Consider the following 10,250-nt stretch of genomic DNA (forward strand, 5'->3'; position numbering starts at 1 on the left):
CTAGTGGGGGTCTAGGACATGTATAGTAGTAACACTACACAGAGTAGAATGTCCTAAGTCCTATGCAAACAAAAAATTATGAGTACATAGCAAAGGAAGAAACAAATAATCAGCACAGGCCACAGTAAGCATCTGTAGTTGACATTTATCACTCTTTCTAGCCACCTGGTATCTGAAATTTTTCATTAATAAAATTCCCTCTCCTTATGATTCTCAGTAAGGCAGAGCCCAACTTCACTACGGAAACTAAAAATGTGACTTTTCTATCTTCCCTTGCACCTAGAATATGGGCCCATGCCTTAGGCTCGACTGATCAGACATTGTTCCCCACTAATTATGCCGATAGCAATGACAGAACAGAATTCCCTGTGGTAGTCACTGCAATTGTAAATGAAGTTCTTGGAGCAGCTGCAGCAAAGATATTCAAAACTGTATGTAGAACAAGTCCAGCCACCTACTGATGAGGACCGTGGTTTTAATGTCTCCACTAGACAAGTTCTACAACATGATCTAGAACATTGTTACTGGTTGCACAACTGTGAACCTGATTTTCCAGTCTTCCTAGTGTTTCCACAGGCAACCCAATATCCTGAAAATAAACGATCCTCCATTCATACTAACCAGAATTTCTTCCTATAGTTCACAGCTAATAACCTTGGTGGACGCAGAACTTAGAAAAAATGGTAGCTGGCTTTTCTTTAGTCATTGTAAGGGCCCATTTAGCCAGAGCAATTCCATCTCGGTTAAACAGTGATTTTGTTGTTTATGCAGTAAAACTTAAACTGACCCTGCCCCCACCCAGGGGAACTTACTTAAAAGCAAGTCCAGGAAACCAGTAAAATACGGTCAACCAGTCCCTGATAACAGAGCCCAGAATACAAGGACGAGTCAGGCCAGGTGGAGAAATCCAATCAGTAAAGCTCACATACTATCTCCCTAACTACCAAAGAATGTGGGCCCCACATTTTGGGCGCCTTTTGGGCACCAATTCTGACCAAGGTGATAGACTATTTCAAATATCTACTATAGGGTGAACTGTAATTCAATTGGCCACCTGTGTGTGACCTAGCATGACTATGCAACTTTCTCTGTGTGTTACAATCTCATTGGCCACCTGGGTGTGGCCAGGCTCAACCACATGGCCTTTGTTCTATAAAAGGTAGTCTGTGAGGCTGGGAGGGGTTGCTCTCTCTGTAAGAGGCAGCCCCGACCGGTCAGTTTGATTCTCTGTGCTGGCGCGAAATAAAGCTTTGCTTGACCTTTGCTTTGTATCAGTCTCGCTCCTTTGATCACGGACCCTAACAGTCATATTTTCACCTGCTGACCAAGCCCAGGATATAAAGCCAACCCTCTGTCACATATAATATAGAGCAATAGTCCCTAAGTCTAGCAATTATCAGACTCAAAATGAGGAGCTTTCAAATTCAAGTAATGGAATTTGATCAGGAGAACCAAAGGGCATCATTCATCTATTCCCCAATATTTATTCAGTAATTACTATTTTTTCAGGCACTCTGCAGTTGCTAGGGATCAAGGTGGCAAAACAAACATTTTCTCTATTCACAGAGATGACTATCTTGTGAGGAAACAGAAAGTAATCTCATAATCATCCTGATGAATACATCATTATAAATGAAATAAATGCTCTGAGATGTAATAAAGGAATTTAACCAAAACTAAGATTTTAGAAGGTTTCCTGATGAAAGATGTTTGAGTTGAGATCTAAAAGATGAGAAACATTTCACTTGGGCCCTGAAGGATCTCAAGCAGAGATGAAAGTGTCAGGTGAGTACAAAAACATTAATTCAGGGGTGCCTGGGTGGCTCAGTGGGTTAAGCCTCTGCCTTCGGCTCAGGTCATGGTCCCAGGGTCCTGGGATCAAGCCCCGCATCGAGCTCTCTGCTCAGCGGGGAGCCTGCTTCCCCCTTTCTCTCTGCCTGCCTCTCTGCCTACTCTTTCTGTAAAATAAATAAATAAAATCTTTTTAAAAATTTAATTCAAAAAGATACATGCACACCCCTATGTTTATTACAACATTATTTATAATAGCCAAGATATGGAAGCAACCTATGTATCCATCAGTAGACAAATGGATAAGGAAGATGTGAGACACACACACAATGTAATATTACACAGCAATGAAGAAGGGTGAGATTGTGCTATTTGAGACAACATGGCTGGATCTGGAGGGTATTATGCTAAGTGAAATAAGATAGATTGAGAAAGACAAATACCATATAATTCCATTTATAAGTAGAATCTAGGGGTGCCTGGCTGGCTCAGTCAGGAGAGTGTGCAATCTTGATCTTGGGGTCATGAGTTTGAGCCCCACACTGGGTGTAGCGATACAAAGAAAAATGAACAAAAGAAAAATAAACTAGCATAAAAATATTTTAGAATCAAAACAAAGATAAATAAAATTTTAAAAACAAATGAATAAACAAACAAAAAGCAGAATCAGACCTATAAACACAGAGAACAAACTAATGCCAGGGTGAAGTTGGAGGTTGGGCAAAATGGGTGAAGTGCGGTGGGAGATACAGGCTTCCTGTTATGGAATGAATAAATCATGGAATGAAAGGCACAGCATAGGGCATATAGTCCATGATATTGCAATACTCTTGTAAGTGACAGATGGTAGCTAATATGTGATAAGCATAGCATAATGTATAAACTTGTCAAATCACTATGTTATACACCTGAAACTAATGTAACACTGTGTATCAACTACACTCAAAAGAAGTTTATCGAATACATCACAGGGGAGCAGCAGGCACAACGGCTGAGGAGAGCTGTCTGCCCGGAGGTAGTTTGTGGGAGTGGTTTTTAAAGGGGGAAGTTGAGGAGGCATTGTGGCATATGGAATTCTCCCTTTTTTGGTAACTGTGCCTGGTTGCAAGTAGCCCATTGGTCAGTGCGGGTCTATGGATAGGTTGAGGTAGGGCCCCTGACGGGCTGGTCTGTATCCAGCTAGGGGCTCTTTGTAGACCATTTCCACACTCTATTGCTCAAGTCTGTTTGCCAAAAAGAGGACTCTACTTACATCATTCCAGGATGTTTTTAAGAAGTCAATTTCTTAAAAAAGAAGTCAATTTCTAGATCCTCAAGAAGCCTTTTTTAAAATAATTGATATGTCTTAGAATGAGCATATGTTCATAATAATAATTCTACTCTACAAAAGAAATACATATCACTCATCCAACCCAACACCTACCATGGTATTTTCCTTGGGTTATACTTCCAGAGCAGCAAACAAAAGCATAAATGAAAATGCTAGTATGGGGAAAATCTCCCCTAACAATGAATCAAACCACACTAACCCATAGGGATTCCTATCTTTCTTAGTATGGCCTGGCATTAGAGACTGGGTGTTTTGCCTCACATTGGGGTATTCTGAATTTGGAACAAATGAAACAGTATAAAAGTAAGTGTTATTCTTTAAAATATAAATTGAATATATATTTAATATCTATTTTACATATACTTATATATAATCTATATAGAATATTAGTGGTATGCCCAAAGTTTTTTTTTTAGATACACTGGCTAAACCTAGGGATAAAGTCTGTATTTTATTCAATTAACTACTAAAGCCAAATTTATCAAATCATATGATTAAATATTTATTCCAGTCAATTCTTATCTTATAAAATGTTTACTATTTCCTACCTAACTTTCTGAAAAAATAAAAGTATTTTTGTTTTTGGTGAAAAATCATAGAAGACAACTTGGAAATGATTAAGTAGGTCAACAATTTTTCAGCTATCTTATAGAGAGCTCACAAACACAAATGTGTAAGGAAAGAGCTGCGTTCATCTTTGGGTGTGAACAGTGACCATAGTTTTATTTGGCAAGCACTGTATTTTTTCAATGTTCTAACCTGAATGCCTTTTGGAGGTAGGGCTGGGGGGAGGAGGCAGACTCCCTTGAATTCACCTTTACCATAGGGCCCTCCACTCCCTATTATTAGCACCCAGCTCAATTAACTCATTCACAATTCCCGTCTGGTCCCTCTTGGTCTTTAAGTTTACAACTCCTAAAATAGTATGTATTTGGAATAATACATAGAATTATTCCAAGTTGTTGCTGAGAGACAATTCCCCGGGGATGGCTTACATATCCGCACATCTTGTAATTGATACACTTACTTGCTTTGTTCATACTATCTTTTCTAAGATGTTTGAATGGCAAACATCCTTCAAAGAGAAGATAGCACCTCCCTCCAGACCAAAAGGGGGGCATACTTACTACTCACATGCTCGCTATTCATTATAAAAGATACATTTCCCTAAACTCCAGATTCTGCTCTTATGACCCCTCTCTAGAGGTACAGGTGTCATTTAGTCCTCTATGTCATCTTGGGAATTGAGTATTGGGGAAAAGCACAAAAGTGTAGATATTCTGGCTACTGTGACTGCAGAGCATAAAAAACAGCCCTTCATCTCTGACCCACGAGTTTCCAGCACAGTTCCCTCTAATCTTTTAGGTGGTTCTCTCTCAAGCCTTTGGCAATTTCCTCACAGTCTGTGCTGATCAGTACTCGGCTGAAGAAGTTAAGGGGATATTTTGCAGATCCAGGGACAGGACTAGAGTAAGGAAAGCAAGGTGCCCAGGACCAAAAATCTGAGAAGGTCCTAACTCTCAGGTTCAAACAGGTAGCTAGGAAGGAGTACCTCCTTGGAGTCTGTGGTCTGGGCATCTCTCTCTCGCCTCACCCTAGCCTCGCCTCACCCTAGCCCCGCCTCACCCTAGTCCCAGCTCTGGCCCCAGATCCAGAGTGCTCTCATTGCTCTTGTGCCCCTCTCTCTCTCTTCCTCCCTCACCTCTCCCCACCTCCTCGCTTACCCACCCTCTCCTTCTTCCTCTCTTTCTGTTTCTCTGTCTCTCAACGGTTTCTCCTCTCCCATACTCAGCCCATTTAACTTTGGGATGCCTTGACCTCCCTAGACTCCCTGCACTTTCTCTTCAGCTCAGAGTGCCTGGGTAGCTCCTCCCTGTGCTATTTCTGGAATCTCTCTGCAGGTAGTTAAGTGGGGCAATCATAGGGCTCTCCTTGCTGATTTCCCTTCTCTCAGGATCACTCTCCTATGTTGGCTGATATCAAATATCTTGAAAATCATTGTTGCATATATTTCGTGCAATTTTTTAGTTGGTTCAAAACAGGCAGGAGGGTGAATCTGGTCCACATTACTACATCTCAGCTGAAGGCCAAAGTCTTGGGTTCTGTTTTGATTGCTTGGTGTTTTACTGTCCATGCTGTGCAACAAAACATGTTCAGTGGATTTTGGTACTTGGGCTGTCCGAAGCATCAGATACCAGCAGTCTTCAACTGATGAGTTGTCTTAAAGAGGCAGAATTGCTATGTGGTCCCTTCTGAAAGGAACTTTCCCAGGAATCTGGATGGATAACTGTTCAGGGTAAGCTGATAACTGCAGTAATGACTGAAGAGTATCATGGCAGGACGTGTGTTTCCAGCCCTATGGTCAGTTTTTCTACTTCTGCCTCATCTTAGGACTGTTTTCTTTATGAGTCATTTCTCAATAAGCTGACTAGTTCTACAGCTCAATTTCCTGTGCTGTTGAACCCGGAAATCATCCCAGATGGGCACAGTCAGTCTACTTATGGGCCAAGCACTGTACTTGGTTCTTGGTATACATTGCCTCTTGAATTTCCACAACCATCATGTTACATAGGTACTAGTGTAATAATGATTCTACAGATGAGGGAAGTAAGGTTCAGAAAATTTAAATGACTTACTTTCTCAGGGTTACACAGCTGATAGGTGTTTATCCAAATAAAATCTTGGTATATTCAACTCCAAGGCCCATATAGTAGTTCAGGAAGGAATAGGTTAACACAGGAGATAAACTGGACTAACTTCCTCAAAACACTGATCACAGTAGGGTGCCTGGCTGGCTCAGTCAGTGGAGCATGCCACTCTTGCTCTCCAGGTTGTGAGTTCAAGCCCCATGTTAGATGTAGAGAATACTTAAAAATAAAAGCTTAAAATGCAAAAATAAAACAAAAAGCACTGATCACAGCATAGCATAACACAGAGATGTTTAATCACTGTGTTGTGCACCAGAAACTAATGTAACATTGTGTGTCAACTACACTCAAATTTTTAATTAAAACAAAGTGGGGCACCTGGGTGGCTCAGTCATTAAGTGGCTGCCTTTGGCTCCAGTCATGATCCCAGGGTCCTGGAATTGAGCCCCCGCATTGGACTCCCTGCTCAGCAGGAAGCCTGCTTCTACCTCTCTCACTCCCCCTGCTTGTATTTCCTCTCTCACTCTCTCTCTCTCTGTCAAATAAATAAATAGATAAATAATCTTTAAAAAAAGAAAAAAACACTGACCACAATACGTATAACCATATGACCACAGAAAAGAAATAAAAACCATAATCCTCACTTCCTAGGAACAACCTGTTGGAATTTCTTGGCTTATTCTTGAACATGGTCTGTCTCATACAAGACCAACAAAAGAATAGACAGACTAAGCTGAGTGGTCCACCAGGGGAGTGTTATGGCATAAATGTACGACTACTGTTTAGTTCTCATCTACAGGGACATACAACCATCCATCAGGGAGAAAATCATGGAAATGGGCAAAAGGGAGTAGCTAGAAGTAGAAGTCCATGGGTATCTCGCAAACCCCAAATGGCCAAGGACATAGCCCTCTAATTTTTAGCTAGATCAATAAAGTCAAATACAATAAAGGCATTTAAGACTATGGAGAGAGTCACAGGGAGCTGAATCTAAAATGAATTCCTGAGGGGCGCCTAGGTGGCTCAGTGGGTTAAAGCCTCTGCCTTCGGCTCGGGTCATGATCTCAGGGTCCTGGGATTGAGCCCCATATCCGGCTCTCTGCTCAGCAAGGAGCCTGCTTCCCCCTCTCTCTCTGCCTGCCTCTCTGCCTGCTTGTGATCTCTGTCTGTCAAATAAATAAATAAATAATCTTTAAAAATAAAAAAAATTAAAAATTAAAAAAAAATAAAATGAATTTCTGTTCTATGAGATGACAGAGCTTCAGAGGAGACTCAATTATCCAAGATACATTGCAGGAATGTTTCTTTAATAACTAAAACATAGGATAATAAAATATCTTCAGGATAGTCTCTAAATGAGAGATTAGACTGAAGTCTCAGAAGGAAACTAACATAAATATTCTAAGTAAACAGGCTCAATCATTTATTGGCAACCCAAATACGCACTGTATTCTCTTTTTCCTAGATGATTAAGAATAACTGTTAAATAAGATTTGGAAAATTGAACTTCCACTATGCTTCAATTTATGATATTTTATATTACTCCTTAAACCAATGTAAAATGCCTAAGAAAATAAGGGCACTTGGGTGATTCTGTCAGTTAAACATCAGACACTTGGTTTTGACTTAGGTCATGATCTCAGGGTTGTGAGATTGAGCTCTGCATGGAGCTCGGCACTCAGAGGGGAATCTGCTTGAAATTCTTTCCCTCTCCCTCTCCTCCCCCACCCCGCTCCTCCCCACCCCCTGGTCCCACATGCACTCTCTCTCTCTCTAAAATAAAATAAATAAAATCTTTAAAAAATAAAATAAAGTAAAATGCCTCAGAAAAATCCACTTAAATATTTTCCTATCTAGCTCCCTGCCAGCCAACTGGTCACAAACCAGAATCAGCCCAGCCTGACCCAGACCACAAGCACTACCCTGCAGACTCAAGGACAAAAGAAATAGTTACCGTTTTAAGTCATTGAGTTTGGGGATAGTTTATTACGTAGCAATCGATAAACGATACACCTTCTGGTTCACTTCAGTACTTGATTCCAACCATTTAGTGACCACCCCCACTACCATTCTCAGCAACTAAATTTACCTCCTTTTTCAAATGAGAAAAACAGACATACTTAACTCCCCACCCTGAATGAATACCACACTATAGCATAGTGGTGAAGAGTACTGATCCTGAAGCCAGACTTCCAATTCTTATCTTGGCTCTGGCACAGATAAGCTGTAAGGTTGAGAGAAAATTACATGTTCTTTCTCTGTAAAAGTAAGGATGGTGGTAATACCTACCTCATATAGTTGTGGTGAGAATTATGAGACCATTTAGTTGCCCATAGTCAGTACTCTAAAAACATAAGCTCCTCCTGTTTTTATTGTGCACTGGCCAGTAATCCAGACCTTGATTTTTTAACAGCCCTATTCACATACCCTATTTATTACTCATATACCATAAAATACACACATTTGAAGTGTACATGTCAGTGGTTTTTAGTATGTTCACGGAGTTGACCATCCAACACCACAATCTAATTTTAGAGCATTTTCATCACCCCAAAACAAAGCTGGATTCTGAGACTCAAAATAGTAAAGTGGCTGTCAGCCACATCCTTGAGGAAAGGCAAAAAGTCCAACAGGGAATACCAAATACTGATGCCAGTCTAATGAGCAGGAGCAGAATTGTAAACAAGAACTGAAGCCAGGAATTAGAGTCAGATGGTGACAGAATTGGAGAGGAAATGAAGTTCACTACATAGCCACAAACAGTACTGGCCTGTCTACAGCTAACATTTTCACATTTGCCAGACAGGCATAAAGGTGTAGCACCTGGGAAAGCTTTTCACTTCCCATGTTCAGACCTACCCTGCCAAGGCTTCGAAATCCAAGGCTTGCCCCAGACTCCTGACCTCTAAAAGGTTCTAACATAACCTGGTATGCCTTAGTCAAGGTTCTTTGGGTTATAAATACAACATTCATCTATTCTCCAAATTTCCCAGAACTGAGGGGATCACCTTTCTCTTTTATGTCTAGCTAACATAGCCTAAGCCTCCATTCTACGTTACTTCAGAGCATTTTGTCCACTACCCAAGTATTTCTAAGATTTCTTAGGAAACACTTAGGTGTTCCTACAAATATCTCATTAACGTTTCTTGCCATCTCTTCCTCCAGCCTACTACTCTGTTTCTCACAAGATCTCTTCCTACTATCTCAAAATCTTTTTTCCATCCTTTTCAGGCTATCCACTTAACACTTTGCACCAAGTGTAGACATACACACTTCCCTAAAATTCCAAAGCACAGCTAGCCCATGTTTTTAGTGTTCATCAGTGTGACTGCTGACTTAAAGATAAAAGAAACTACAACACAGGAAAAGGTGATTATTTAAACAAAATTTTAGTGATCATTGACCTAGTATCTCCTGGCAATACTTTACCACAGAGATTCCCCGCCAGTGATCTCCAGTTAGCCAAAGTGTTGTAGAATGACAGCTCTCCTCCCAAAGTTAGGAGTCCTTTCAACAGTTTTTATCTTTTCCTTCCCAGACCGTGGGGTTTTCCTTTCTTCCCCAAACCAGCCAGAGAAAAAGTCTGGCCTTCTCTACTTAGGGTCCACATCTCCTCCCTGAGGATGACTGAAGATGGGAACAAGCATGGTACTCAGGAAAGATCTCCTGTTTCCCACCATCCAAAATATGATATGGACCCTGGCTGCAGGAAGCTAATCTATAATAGTTGACAGTAGAATTTCCAAAGTCTGACTTATCCAACCTTAACTAGGATCACATGTGGCTCGCTGACTGTCCCACTCAGATGCCCCCATGTCAGATCCAGCCCAGTGCTTTTTCACACACTTTTCTCCAGGTTACAATGAAAAGTTTCAAATCTTCATGTTCCTATTATGGTCTGCTCTCCCAATTTCTTATAAACAAACATTTATATGATAGACACAGTCCTCCAAAAAAATAATGATTATATTCTGTCATAAAGCAGCCCAATTCTGGAATTATAAAAGAAAACAATTGCAAGCAGCCAGTTCTATAAAAAATGTACACAATGTAGAAGATGCACATAATTCATTCTACTAAACCAAACATTTATTATCTCAAAATTAAACATATTAATTTGTTTTGTTTCACTGGGTCAGGACCCTCCCTAACACAGTAAGTAGAATTACTCATTACTCGTTATCTCCAAGATTGAAAGGGATCACTAAAATGCTTACAGAACAATTCCAAGCTTATCACACAATACAGAGACTGGCTACTGTCCTAAAAATGACATTCTTTCCAGCTCAGGTGATTTGACTTTGTCTAGTTTGATCACCCCGGTCAGGGGGCAAGATCATAAGAGCCTCCATACCTTAAGTATTCTTCCCAAATCCATAAATCTCTGAAATATGAAAACTTGTTTTCATAACTCATTTGGCAGCAAACCTGGTTACCTCCTGTAATATACAAATATTAACTCAAAATAGATAAAAGACCCA

The sequence above is a fragment of the Martes martes genome, assembly GCF_963455335.1.
Source record: "Martes martes genome assembly, chromosome: 4".
NCBI lineage: Eukaryota > Metazoa > Chordata > Mammalia > Carnivora > Mustelidae > Martes > Martes martes.